The sequence below is a fragment of the Epargyreus clarus genome, unplaced genomic scaffold (genome assembly GCF_041222505.1).
Source record: "Epargyreus clarus isolate Ecla_fem2 unplaced genomic scaffold, WU_Ecla_fem_2.2 ptg000012l, whole genome shotgun sequence".
In the NCBI taxonomy this organism is placed as follows: Eukaryota; Metazoa; Arthropoda; class Insecta; order Lepidoptera; family Hesperiidae; genus Epargyreus; species Epargyreus clarus.
In genome coordinates, this window is record NW_027332220.1 from 3,569,592 (window position 1) to 3,585,563 (window position 15,972).

At 34.4% G+C, this 15,972-nt stretch overlaps 1 protein-coding gene across 1 annotated transcript in view; it reads right to left on the reverse strand.

Moving 5' to 3' along the window:
* LOC140746527 (ras-like protein family member 10B) overlaps nt 1-15,972 on the reverse strand; it is a 110,395-nt gene that overhangs the window by 86,533 nt on the left and 7,890 nt on the right. The gene's annotated exons all lie outside the window — the stretch shown is intronic.

The window sequence follows — 15,972 nt, forward strand, 5'->3', positions numbered from 1 at the left end:
CACTTATTTTAAATTTGAAGCATTGTTATTGTATTTTCATGTTTTTTTTTATAATACGGAGGTAGCAGACGTGCTGCCATGGACATCTGTAATTAAACCTACATAGGTTTACATATTCTTGCCTGAGGTCGGCCACAGATGCGCTGTTGCACCTGAACGCTGGAACGCCTCAGACAAGCGTGTCACCCTTACTACACCCTTTACACCAGAACACATCAGCTGTTAACACTGGTGTTCATCATCTTCATCATCATCATCAACCCATTACTGTCCCACTGCAGGGCACGGGTCTCCTCTCATAATGAGAAGGATTAGGCCATGTCCACCGCGCTGGTCAAGTGCGTATTGGTAGACTTTACATACGGTTGACTACACAGCGGTTGTCACATCATAAAAAACTTTGACAAAACCCTAAAAAATGCCTACCAGTACCCTTAGTATGAGTTTTTACGTGTTTACAAAATTACTGATTTGTGTTTGTTTACGTATTTCCCATAGATTTCCAATAAATTCTGATACAATCCGCTAGGGGCGCTGATTGGAAATGTGTGAGCAAATACGCAAACAAATACAAAAACAGCCATTTTTTGTAAAAACGTAAAAACTCATACTAAGGGTACTGTAAAGACAAAGATCAGTCCTCAAGTCTAAACTTATTTTTTGATGACGTCACTGACAAACGACCAAATCGGACAAACCCACAAGCCTAGCAATTCAATATGAAAAACAACCTTTAGACGCAATAAATAGATTACAGCAGGGCTTTTACGCTTCGGGATAACAGAATTACCTTTGTACTGCCCTGCTATATAAATCAAAGTTGGTGGGACGAACGATAAACTATATTAAAACTTTAGGGTCCGCTCAAAGGACGTGGATTTAAGGGAACGTGATGAATTATTATTATGAAAGGACTAAAAAGGGCTCCCGGTTTGATAACGAAAGCTTTGTTTTTCAAATGAATAATTAAAACTATGAAGCGGGTTATATAATTAAGAATGTTTTTACTATTCTGTATATTTTGCGTGGATTTTGTGAGATAGGACGTTCGTTTATAGGGTTTCGTGCCTAAAGGGTAGAACGGGACCATATACTAAGCCTTTGACATCTGTCATTTACAGGGCTCTATCTTTTGAACCATAATTGATAAAAACTTAAAATTTTCACAGATTTTGTTTTACCCATTACCTAAGTTAATTACTTCGAAAACTAAGATGTATATCGCTTTGTATAAACATGTAAGTCAGCCAGTTTTAAATCGAAACACAAAAACTGCTTCAATCTAGAAGGTGTAGCGGTGTTACCTTCCCAGTCGATCAATACTATTTTTTATATATATTTGAGCCTAACGATAAAGCAGACGTGCTACCTGTTCGAAAGTAGTCAACGTCGCCTATGAACATTTGCAACACCAGAGAAGTCTCCAATGCATCGCCGGCTTTGAAGGAGAGCTCTTTTTGCACCTTTTTTGAAGAGCCCCATGTCATACTAGTTCTGTCCCAGTACTTAGATGCACTAAACAGCCCTATATTAAATAATTGGCCAAGTTTAAGTCGAACTCGCACCCTGAGAGTTCCGTACCAAATTTTCATTTCTTTCAATTTATAGTCAGCCATTTAAGTACATACATTATAAAGATTTAAACTGTATACCAATTACGTTTCAATAGCGGTTTCTTGAATGGCAATCCCCATTTATTTCCATTTTTATTTTATTTTTAGTATTTGTTGTTTTAGCAGTCACCATTAAGCATATTTTGAAAAAAAATTAAGTGTCTTTCTATTACAGTTTAGAAGATAGAGCCTCCTGTAGATAGTTGATAATCCCTGTGATAGGGGGACAGACAGCGGAGTCGTGGAGCGGAGTGTTCCGTTTTTACCCTTTGGGTACGGAACCCTAAAAAGAACGTACTAGTTCGAGCTTAAAAATAAACAAAACAAAGATACAATAATGAATAAATTGTTTAAGCAAATAACAATAACATGTAACAATTCAACGAATTGTTAAAAGAGCAGAAAGGAGTGGAGTTTCCAAATTTTGATTACAAAGTTTTGACACTCGGAGAAATTGTATTTAATTTCAACCCTTTCCTTAACGCGATTTGATTGTATAATTAATTAGAGATGATTTCGTGAGAAATTTGGGTTATTTTGGTAAAAGTTTTAAACGGGTCTGTGCGTTGAATAAAATACCTCAGTAACTACAAATTGCTTTTCATTATGTACATACTTATATTATTTGTGAAATTGAGGTAACAAACAAGCATGTGATCCATCTGCGCCAGTTATCAATAATCAATCTATGATTCTTTCCTGCCGAAGGTCGAAAAAAAATTACATAAAGATATTGTCAAATTTGGATCTTTAGTCGGCAAAGTATTAATAACTGGCCGTCATCTAAAGGGGCTTATATGCGAGCGGTAGATCAGATTCACGACTGTCACTGACATTCGCTACTGTCGTACAGCTTCCTTAGTAGCTGACTGTCTCGTGAATCGCCCTGAGTGGTTTCGGCGTTGATGGTCATTTATATTCCCAAATATGATTAATGACCTACGTGTAGTCGACCTCAGGTGGGTTGTTACTTCTGAGCATAGATTAGTAAAGATTACTCACTCCTAACTAGAAAATGTATCTAAACATGAATTTCATGTTTAGAAAAATGTAGTTTTTAGAGCATTTATGAATGAAATTATATTTCTCTGCACTTTTTCACATAACTGCACATGTCGGCATTGTTCCGCGTAAATTACACCATGACAGTCGGAGTAACACACAGGCTAACACATAGTCAGCCATTTAATGGCTTCCTTCAATTACAAGGCGGTGACATACGTATACTTATCTATGCTTCTGAGTTGTTCTTAATCGATTATGGTTCTACTGTTAAGCACGGGTCTCCTTTCAGAGGCTAAAGTCCATTGCATTGACCAAATGCGAATTAATTGACAGGCACGGGTCTCCTCTCAGAGCAGGAATGATTATGCTTAAGTCCACCGCGTTGGCTAAATGCCAATTAATAGACTTCTCATATTTTCCTCATTTTTCAAATAACTCTCCGAGTACTAAATTAAAGCTACTTGAAAAAATTTCTTCCTTCAAATCAGAACAAAGCAGCGCTTAACACTACTGTTATATAGCACAAATAATGACGATGGGACCGCCGCGAAGGGCCACCCTTCATTACATACGAGTATTTGCTACCAACACATCAACAAGTTTTATTATAATCATGCGTATAATAAAAGCGAACAACCCTTTCTATAATTAAAGGTTCACATCCAGGGCCGGATTTTAAGGGCAATAAGGGCTGGGGCCCCTAGTTATTTTTTTAATGAAAAATATATTTTTTATCCGTGACAACTTAAAAAAATTACTGTCAAAAAATTAAATTATTAATATATTTTTCCAAAAAAAACTTAATGTATTATAAAAAACTTTAGGTATAAGCTGACCCGTAGAAATTTGTATATGTTTTTCTCAATTGTAGGGGCCCTTCTAGTAGAGGCCCCAGGGCAGAGGCTCCGCTTGTCCTCCCCTAAATCCGGCCCTGTTCACATCAACCCTTACGACTCAGGTTGTTACTTTTTACGAGTCCGTTGTGTTATTGCGAGTTCTGAGAGATATGTGTGAAAATAAGGGTTGATGAGAAAATTCCAGGCATACAGCCTTAATTATTAAACATTTGCTTAAGTCTTTTCATTAAATTTATTGTTTAGATCATTAGTATAACGGAGTCTATATTATTTCTACGTCCGAAATAATATTACATTTTCATAATAAAATATGAATACTGTACTTTTACGTATAAATTATCTTCAAAAGATATTAGAAGTAATAACTAGTGTTCATTTTAAGTGAATGTAATAACAAAGTGAATAATTGAGACTAATATATTCCACTGTATTTTTAGTAAACTTAGAGAGAGAAATTCTTTTATACATTTACCCATATAAAATTACGCAATACTTATATTTGTCTTAAAAATTATCCTTGTCTGTACAGATAGCTGTAATTGAAAATCAATTATAAATACTATAAAACAAACAATCTTACTCAACCATTATAGTTTACTCAAAGCTAATTCCCAAACCGCTTGCAAAACCCCAAACTGTAAAAACACAGCGTAAAGATTTTCGAACTTAAAATACAATAGTTTTCTTACTTAAAGTAAGGAAAATCCGCGGATTTTCACAAAACATTTGTATCTCAAGTCACGTATACGAGTGAACTACGTAGTGCCTTAAGTTACTACGCTCCAGTGGCTTTGGCTAAAGTAAAAATGTGGCAGAGTCAAGAATACTATGTCTATAAGTCGGTGAAGCAATTTTGCCCCATAATAAATCTATATTTATTGTTAATAGAAGTTCCCGCCGCCTTTGTCTTTTAGAACTATATAATTATATTATTCATTCGATAGCGAAATTGGCTGAAGTATGACGATTATTGTTAATTAATATAAAACATAAATCTTTTATTATTATTATCAACTTATTGTTGATTAAACAAGCTCGAAAAAACAGGCGAAATATCTGATTTTTAAATTGTCACTTATGCTATGCTACTAGAGCGAAGCGCGGGCGGGTTGCTAATCTAATATATAAAATTCTCGTGTCACAGTTTTCGTTGCCATACTCCTCCGAAACGGCTTGACCGATTTTGATGAAATTTTTTGTGCTTATTTATCCGGTATCTATGAGAATCGGCCAACATCTATTTTTCATCCCCCTAAGTGATAAGGGTTGGTCACCCTTAAATTTTTTTTATTTGTATGGCAACACAACGTTTGTCGAGTCAGCTAGTTATGCTATAAAATTCTGATGGCTACCTCTCTATCTACACTTTTTTCCCAGAATTGGGAACGGCCTTTTCAGTGCCCCAAGTTCCCATGCAGAAACCTAAATGTAAAACCTAAATTTAGTTTTGAGTTTAATTGGAACCCCAGTTTTATACGGCATTAAGAGAAAATAACATTTCTTTAACTCCCCGTGTATGTAAAGGTGCATTCTGCACAGGATTTATATATGTTTATATTAAAACATGAGTAAAATTGTAAAATACTATGATAACACATAAATAAACAAATAACAAAAATCACCCAACTTTTGTTTTCAGAAACCACTAAATCGAAACCAGTCAGTTGTATTACATAATAGCGTATATTGATCAATATAATCCCCGTCGGATTAACCCTTCCCGGAAAGTACATTTCATTCTAAATTACCTTGCTTTTTGGATATTCGCCAAATAACTTTGATAACACCGGCGCCTGGAGGCTAGCAGAGCAATATAACGAATAATTTCATTAGCTTTTACATTTCGTGAAGTCTTTAGCTTGGTAAAATACCCGGTGTTAGAAAATGTGTGTTAGTGTCGGATTTTTTCCTGCTAGGGATGAAAGTTAAATTGGTCGACGAAAAAGGCTTTAACAATAACTATGTTAATCCCTCAAAACTAGTAACCAAATAAAAAATATTAATGTATATTTTTCTATATTTGCCTCTTTTTGATGTGAAACATGTATAGCCGCACGTAAAACCGATTTCTGGCGTGGCGACGCATGCCGTGGCGACTACGATACGATTGTATATATATACAGTCTATATGCAGTAGTGTGTACGGTGTGGCGACGCGTCGCCATGCGGATCGTAATATTTTATTTTATCATTATGACATATTTAGTTCCTATCACAATATGTTCTTTTCTGCAAATTATTTTTACAAAATAATGTCGATGTTTCACATCTGCCAGGCGTCCCGTGACGGCTCACATTTTTTTTATTTTATTTTAAGGTATTTGCCGTCTTAAAATATTACAGTACTCCAAGGAAATATGAATGTTTTTTTTTTTCCAAAAGTTCAGAAGCCCGACTGTAATTGATAATTGCACTACCAAGTGTAAATTACACTACCAAGACTAATTTAATGGCACCTCATACATTATATAAAATTCCATTAAGCCGTTTAAAAACAAATAGATACAGCCAAGGATATAACATCCTCAAAACACATATCGCCCTTTTATCGCTGTATTATAGTTAATCACGGATATAATACAATACTAATGACATTACAAGCATAGATAAGTAAAGACACTTCGCCGCCTTGAAATTGAATGAAGCCAAAAACGGCTTATTAGTAAGTTCTTTTTTTGAATTCTTGACAAATAAAAACATTTTTACAGAAAATTTACGAATAAATAACTAATACTGCGTAATTTAAATAATAAATAAGTAATTATTTCTAATATTTTAGGGACATTTTAGCACGGAGACGTGGCAAAACTTTTATACGCAACTATTTCAATTCTCAAAACTGGGTACATTTTCTCGTTAGGAGTGAGTAATCTTTACTAATCTATGATTACAAGTTACAAAACAACAAAGTTACAAAAAGGATTAACGATTGCCCTTATGTTTTATATAGGATTATATGTTTTTATATAGGATTCGCCACATGTGGCAAAAAGCTCTTATACATTACAATGTTTCTTACCCACCTGCTATGAAATATATCACTAAAAGAGTACGAAATGTGGCATGTGTAACTCCCACAATTTGATTAAATCTAATGACATCTCATATGGTAAAATCCATCAAGTGTCAGAGAAACATACATAAATACAAATCATTACTGTACTGGTTCGGTTAGTACAAATATAATACAAATCGGTTCACTACTGTCCTACCCGCACGACGTCCACACTAAGAGTGACGTACCAGACCAACTGACAGCTAACTCGATGTCGCCAGATGCGCACCACTACCGCACGTCATACTAGTACTCGTATCTATGTTTAGTGTCTAATTATGCGGGTACTTACTAATACACTACAATTACCCTGCACAGTCGGGTAAAAAACTAAAAACTTTATTTATTGCAGTTTTCGAACAAAAGCTATAAAAGTGCTAAATAACTGAACTACAACGGATAACGTAAGCTTTAAGGATCAGCAAATAAGGTTTGGACTGCATCCCCATCAAACTGAAAATGGAGTTGTGCCAAATAGCTTTCGTGATATTATCGCCTGGGGAGGTAGAAATTGAGAGGATTGTATTCGATTGAGTTTGCACTAAATGCTAATGTCGACTATAAAAGAACCGTATGAACCAAATAACAATTTATTCAAGAGTGCTCGTACGTGTAATGAGGTTTTTATGCTAGCAAAACGTGTGGAGTTTGGCTACTGTAACTTGAAAAGTTGTAGAGCTCATATAGTTCACCTGAGGACGTACCACCGCCGCACTTATTTTTAGCGTAAAGTATTTCGGAGAGGTCTGAGAGAAGAGGTCACCCTCTTAATCCTTGGAAATGGCAACGCACATATAATCGATTTCAGCACACCCTTATTCTTCGTAGAGTTGGATACTGATGTCCATACGCAGCAGTGAGCAGTCATCATATGATAAAAAATGACATAATTTTCCTAATTTCCCTATTATTATTATATAATGACTTGATTATTATTATTATTGATTGTTAATTTCGACATAATTGCATTCGTCTTAATCTATATATCATTTACCTTTAATAATTTATTGTTAATCCCAACATTTTATCTAAGTTTTGACATGTGTAACACCTGTAAAGGTAGCATTTAATTGAACTTTATGTATTGTTATTGACCAATTGTACTAAATGCTTTACACAATAAAATAAATAAATAAATTTACCATTAGGTGGAATGCATATTAATTTGCATCTCTACTGTACACTACACTAAGTACATCTTATAAAAAAAACTTGCTTAATAGATGTATGACTCCATATACAAATAACACGTAAATGTTAGGAACTTGGCATAGAAATTTTACCGGTGATTTTAGTTTTCGAAAAGAATCTATTTCTCAGATTTCTTCAAGACTGTCTCAAAGAAATCTTATAATGAAGACATTGCAAAATACGATTAAACAAACGAATAACTATTATTACAAAATAGTAAAAGATATTGCAACAAAAGGATTGCTTCCACTAACAAAATTCAGAGCAAAGAGGATATAGAAAATCCAATTTCACCGCTTTGAAGCGCAAGGAGACCAATTCCTTTCCAACTTTACTAGTTACCGAGCTCTTTGGACGAACGCCAAAGAACGAGATATAATATTTTTATATGTAATGAACGTAGCAGATACATGTTTAGTTATCACCCGGGCCGAATGAAATTATTAATATAAAATAGGGATTAAAGAAGTTACTATTTATTTTTATTACTTACTATAATGTATTGAATATAAACTCGTTGTTATACAGTTTTTGTCCCACTGCTAGGCATGCATCTCCTCTCAGAGTGAGAAGGATTTAGGCATAATCCAACGCACTGGCCAAATGTGAATTAGTAGGTTTCACACATCTTTGGGAACTTATCTTTCTTTATAAGAATCTCTAGAACAATTGTTTACGCGCAATAATAATATTGCTGTTTAATAATCAGTAATATAAAGATTGCTTCCACTAACAAAATTCAGAGCAAAGAGGATATAGAAAATCCAATTTCACCGGTTTGAAGCGCAAGGAGACCAATTCCTTTCCAACTTTATTAGTTACCGAGCTCTTTGGACGAACGCCAAAGGACGAGAGATAATATTTTTATATGTAATGAACGTAGCAGATACATGTTTAGTTATCACCCGGGCCGAATGAAATGGTTAATATAAAGTAGGGATTAACTTCCCTATAGTATTAAAGAAGTTACTATTTATTTTTGTTACTTATAATAATTAGTTGGAATATTAACTGAAGATGGTAGAACCCTCTCTGGTTCAACTCTTAGGGCTCTTCCACCTCCCTACTTCTGCCGTTAAGCGCAGCTGTGTTTAGATTTGAAAGGTGTGGTAGAGGAGACATACTCTTCCGAGGCGTTCCAGCTTAGTCCTCAGGGATAGCGGTGCATCTGTGGCCAACATGTAAATAATTCACTCTCAAACGTGAAAGTTTCCTCATGTATTCCTTCACCGTTAAGTTATACTTAATATGTAATAGTTAGTACTAATAATACGACGTTTGAAAAAGAACAGAATGCGTGCCCAAGATTCGAACCTCGGACCCCTCGATTGACAGACCTAGTTTCTAGCTAGGCTGCTTCTTATACCATTAATCCATATGTTCTTCATTTCTAGTTCATCTTAATTTATCATTACAGTTAGATATTAATATCATTAATCGGTGTGATTGATGTTTCATTAATATTCATAACAAAGGACCTGAGTCCTTAAAGGGAGCCAGGAAGTCATTATTCACAAATTAATATGACATCTCATACATGCCTTGAATAATAATGTAAGAACAATGTTCTGTTTTCCTTCATACGTTAGTCCCGAGGGATACCACGGCATCTGCTTATTTTTGATCTCAATAAGATGACACTCTTATAGGGTATTCCGTTTACCCTAAGGGTACAAGCCTGACATCAGTACTCTTAGTATGAGTTCTTACGTTATGACAAAAATGACTGTTTTTGTTTACGAATTTCACATATATTGCACGACTCATGATGCGAAGCATCAGAGAGTGCTTTACGATCGAAAATTTTTTTTCGCTTCATTTTGGCGGCTATTTTTATTATTATAGCCTTGATAGTTCACGGAATCAAGATATTTTGCATACTATTGTCGAGATAATTTAATGGAGATTAATTCCATACTTTTTAAAAATTGATTTACTGCAATAGAATTGGAAAAAAAACACCAAAATAGGTCAAAAAATTTTCCTGTCCGTCATGTGTGAAACCTGAAAACATTGTAACTTGTGAAAAAATCCATAATTTGAGTTAAATTTTTTTTTAAAAAATTCTAATCGACGATTGTAGGTCACTGAATGCGAATGATTAATTAATTCAGTGTCGTTTAATTGCAATTAATAAAAAATGAAAACTACAAGACTATATCTATAGATATTATGTACATTTATTCCACCAGGGGCGCTTGTGCAGTACCTTCTTCCTACTACAGCTGTTTTTTCGGAAATTAATTTTGAACGACTTAAGTTTTTTTTTTTATATATTTCATAATATATGAGCATTATGAGTCGTGCACTTTTGGATTTTCCAAACTTTTTCAATGTATGGTCAAATACGTAAACAAATAATAAAACATTCATTTTTGGGTACAGGTGGCCCCGAAAGTTCAATATACTCGCTTACATAACACGCTACAATTTACAGCTAACATTTTTAAAATGTTGATCATACACCAACCCAGATTTTTGTTTTGTTTCTAAATAATGTAATAACTGAACAGATTAATAATAAACAATATTTAAAAAAATTAAAAAATATCGGACTGGATAAAATGTAGAAATTGTTAAATTCTGATCATTGGTAGGCTATGATTAGATAGATAATAATATTATAAAGAGGAACACTTTCTTTGTATGTTTGTTTGTCATGAATAGGCCCAAAAACGAATGGACCGATTTTAAAAATTCTTTCACCATTCGAAAGCTACATTATCCACGAGAAACATAGGCTATATTTTATATGAAATATATTTGATAAATAAATTTTGAGGCGGTACAAAGTTTGCCGGTTCTGCTAGTAATTATATAGATTAATGTTAATAAGTATATAAGTGTTATAAGTCGCTATACCTAAATACTTAGAAAATATTATCCTCATTTCGAATCTAATCTAAGTTATGACAGTTGCTAACTAACATTACTTGTCTAGTCTAGATATTGTTTTAATGGAAACTTTCTCGATTAAACTTCAACGCAGGAAATTACTGTTGTTTTGAATAGTAGAAAGCCTCGTAGTTGTTGTTTGTTGTTGTTCCTTTGTTCCTATTTAGCAGACCTAGGACTAAATACTGTTGTAGGTATATGTTCAGTTAGGCAACTGCTGTTTTTCAACCTAACAACATTTATTTTCCCTATATTAGGGGCGTTATTATTATTTTATGTGTCCAATTTTTGTCTAACAAGGATCGAAACTTGATAATTTCTAGAAGGCAGAAATTGTGAAACTTAGATTTTATTTTTAGTACATAAAATATTGGATAAATTGACAAATAATAATGGGGAGTATAAACTATACCTTTTAATATTTTTTGTAATTTGAGGTACACAGTGTCTTTTACTTTTTCTATTTGACCCATAAATGTTAAAAAGAAAATTCGGGCGAGAATCTACTTTATTTAGCGCAAGTACTTAAAACTTAATGCTTTCCCGATGTTGCAATAAAAATCCATTTATAGATGCAAGTTCCCAATCGCTTGGGTCTTCTGAGATCTTGCTAAGCTTGGTTCAACTATTTCGAAGATATTTAGTCGAAGGCTCGAATACATACAGTGTGTCTAATGACACTTCAACGATACATTCGCTACTAAAATGTTTGATCAGTTAATCGCTAGAACGTAACGCGTCGCACCCAAAACAAACACAAGAAATAATTGACAGTCCTAATTGCTTCGTCGTTGGATCACAGCGTAATTTGTGTGTTTTGAATCAGTTCACCATCAGATAGTAAAGGACTATTGTTTAAAAAAAACTACGAGTAGCAGACGTGCATGAATTCCACCTAATAGCAAGTGGGTATTGCCGCCCATGGATAACTGTAATCAATCACAGATAGGATTAAATATTCCTACCTAAGGTCGGCCACAGATGCGCCGCTACCCCTGAGGACTAAGCTGAAACGCCTCGGAAAAGTCTGTCTCGCTTCAAACCGGAACACAGCAGCGTTTAACACTGCTGTTATTAGACAGAAATAGGTGTGGCGGTGGTGCCGCCGGAGTCGAACCACAAAGGGTTCTACTATACAGTACTGTTAGTGGAGTCAAATAGAGTACTAGATTTAAATCACTATCCACTACTAGTTAGTCAAATGTAAAATACACAGGCTTTTAAAAATATTTGTTCGCACACACGTAAAGTACTCTGTGTGTGTTTAAATACAGTTTATATATCGCCAATACGTGACTAAACCTCTGCGCAGAATAGGTTACCTTTTACAACGCAAAGGATTTAGGTCACAATCTACGTTAGTCAAGTGTAAATAATCTACTTTACACTTGACTAACGCAATTACATATGCCTTAGGATATATTTGATCATACAAGCGTAAATTACTGTTCATGATGTGTTAAGATGAAGTTTGTATGTCGTCAATACATCATTAATCCTCTATGTGAAACAGGTTTCTTCTTAGAACACAAAGAATTAGGGCACAATCAAGTTAGTCAAGTGTGAAGCGCCTTTCACACCGCCTTTGAAAATATTTGCCGTACAAACGTAAAGTACTGTATGTGAGCTAAGATTCAGTTTTCTAATCCTCTACATGTTACTATTCTACTACAGTTATATATTGCTAAAAACAGGTTTCCACTTAGAATGCAAAGGATTTAGGTCACAATTCACGTTAGTCATATGTAAAAATTAAAAATGCCTTTGAAAATATCAACTCTCAGGTACAAGTCTCCTCGGAAAGTTTTAAAGTTAGACAACCTCTTTTACTTTTAGCTGACTGTGGATGGTAATGTTTGTCAAGGGTATGGGTATGTATGTTAGTCATTTCGGTGGAAAGGTGCCGACTGATTTACATAATTTGTATGAGGCAACCATAGATTAGTAAAGATACTTCGAAGCCATGAAATTGAATGAAGCCACAAACAGCTGATTTGTAAGTTGTTTTTTTGAATTCTTGACAAATATGTTTTCATTTGTCAAGAATAATTTAGAGAAAATTTACGAATAAATAGCTAATACTGCGTAATTTACATAATAAATAAATTATTATTTCAAATATTTTAGAGACGTTTAGCACGGAGACGTGGCAAACATTTTTTACGCAACTATTTCAATCCTCAAGACTGGTTACATTTTCTTGTTACGAGTGAGTAATCTTTACTAATCTATGGAGGCAACGGCCTTTATTCTTAGGAGCGGCAACACATCTACGACCGACTTCAGGTAGAACCAATTCTATATGAAGTTAGTCACACGATGACCATTGGCGAGGACTACTTACAATCTTATTTATCACTGCAATTTTTCTAAAAATGTGTATAGCTCTAAGGTGTCAAAAATTTTCTTTACAACCACGATTCGTTTTCAGATAACAATACTCTCCACTCCATAAGTTAACCCGCTTCCAGATTACTGCTATAACAGTCTTATAACTCTAACCGCTTTGTTTATGTTAACCAACAACCGTCTCCCGGGAATTGTTCCCCCCAGGAATATCCGCGCCCTAGATTGCTTTTGCTTGAATAAAAAAAATATTTTCGTAAAAGGCCGTATTACAGTTTACACACTTTTAGATGGGGTTGTTTTTCTATGTAACTGGTTTTTTACAAAGGACATAATTATTACATTAAAAATGTGTGTTATTTTCAAAATATACCGTCAACACACTTTGAGGTCGGGATACTTTCAATTTAATAGGCAGCACTTAACGCTGCTGTTATGAGGCAGAAATAGGTGTAGCGGTGGTGCCGCCGGAGTCGAATCCCATAGGGATCTACCACCCTCAAAACTTCTCATTCTGAGAGTAGATTGCCCAGCAGTGGGACAGTAATTGTTGATGATGATAATGATGTTGACCCTGATATAAAATTCGTATTGAATTTGCATGTAGAGGCAGTTTTGCCATTTGGCAAAAATTTAATTTATTCGGACCAAATAGAAATTGTATTACTCAATATTCGTTAAGTTAAAATACAAATAAAGTCCCGAGCTTCCGTAATGAGCTACTACTGTAACCCTTTACTTTATATTCCCTTGAAAGGGCGCAACTTTATGAAGAGTTTTACCCTTCAGTCGTAACTTTCGAGATGTTGCAATTTCGCGAGTATTTCCACTGACATTGTTCAAATAGTTTCTGTGTAGAAGTTTTATTACGGATTTTACTTTATAAAGTTCTTTCATTTTCTATGAATATTTTAATATTGTGCTTCTGGTAGGAAGGCATTTGTACTCTTAGTATGAGTTTTTACGTTTTGCCAAAAATGACTGTTTTTGTTTCTGTTTACTGTTGTTTGGAAATATATGGGTAATAATATTTCCAATCAGTTCTGATACAATCCGCTAGGGGCGCTAATTGGAAATGTATGGGCAAATACGTAAACAAATACCAAAACAGTGATTTTTGTAAAAACGTAAAAACTCATACTGAGGGTACTGGTAGGCATCTAAAGGAGACCTGGAACTACGCTGCTACAATACCGATTGATGAAAAAAGATCTATTTTTTATGATTGAAGAAGCCAACCAGCATGCTGTCCACCTGATATTAAGTAGCTGCTGCCACCCATGGACATCTGCAATCAACCCCAGGCAAGACTGAATTTACCTAAGGTCGGCCACAGATGCGCCCCTTCCCCGGACTACTAAGATGGAATACCTCAGAAAACTATGTCTCCCTTACCACACCCTTCAAACCAGAACACAAGAACTTTATACTGCTGTTAATAGGTGTGTCGGTGGTGCTGCCAGACTTGGACCACGGAAGTTTCTTTAAACTTTTATTTATTGTGGACACAAATGCCTTGGTAGCATAAAAGATATTACACAGCAAGTATGATTCAGAACATGTATAACGTGCAAGCTGCCTACCATTTCTCCCATAAGCAATAAAAAACTGTATATAAACCTTCAGTTTTACTGCTTCGTTCGTGAGTCTTAGGGTGGCGCTGCCGCGTGACTCGACTTCCAAGTGAACGTTGCGATGTATGTAATTTGGAAGAATTTCGAAGTAAGAGAATTCTGGGCACTATGCCACAAGTTGGAGTTTTGGACGACATCTTTATCTTATAAGTTTAATTTATTTTTTAATATTAGTTATTTTTTAATTTAATTAGTATCATATTTTTATTATTATTATATATATTATTTAGTATAGTAAATATTGTTAGTACAATGTTTAATAAATTATGACAAATCGTAAAAAAATAAAAAAATTGATGATTGAATGAGAAATCTTGGATTTTTTTATAATTCATAATTCATAATCTTTATTTAGTAAATTTTTGGGTTATAATATATAGGATGTACACATAGTCAAAAAAGCACCAAATATTTAATATGCCGATTAAGGCGTTCTAAATGTATGGCTCTCACATTAGTCTTACAAACTACTTTTTTTTAATAATATAGGAGCAATAGGTAGGTATATTTGTATGTCTATATTTTCATTTATTTAGGAATTCGTTATAATCGTAATAGCATTTTTCAATTAACATGTCTTTTATTTCTTTATAATACTTATGATCTTTATTTATTTCTTTTATTTGGTGGGGTAGTTTATTGTAAAGTTTTATGGCCATGCAAAATGCGCCTTTAGCAGCAATGCCTAGTTTTTTGTTTGGTTATATTTGGTTTGGTTATATGTTAATATGCAAGTGATTGAATGTGTTGTGATTGTTATGAGCATATGCCACATGGACCGTTCAGCATTCTAGTCTTACACAGTTCCGGGTTCGATTCTCGGTCACGCAAGCTACATGGAGCAATCTCCATGCTGGTCTGATACACAGGTTCGGCTTTGATTCTCGGCCAAGCAGCTGAAAGTGATGAATCTAGATTCCTGTTTCACTCCTGAGTGTTTGTGTCGTTTTTATGTTTCCATCATAAATCGCATTTTTTCAAAAATCTTATTTCAAATTCAGATCAACGACTATACCTATGTATGACCCCGGGTTCGAATCCGGAACCACAGCAACGAACTGATATCAACACCTCATGATTCGTCATTATCATAATAAATAAATGTTTAACACAAGTACACCAAGTCCTAAACATACCCGTAAAGGGTTAGATAGGGTTAATATTACATGAATAATTGAGTTTGTTTAATTAGGATCTATCTCGCTTATGCATGAGGATATGAGCTAGTACAAATATTTGCAGGTAAACAATTTTAGCTTACTTAGCTTTTTATCCACCTACGGAAGCAAAATTAAGGGTTATTTTCATTCTGGCCGGTATGTTCATGTGTTCTCTCATAACTTTTTTTTAATACATAAAAGTAGCAAACGAGCAGT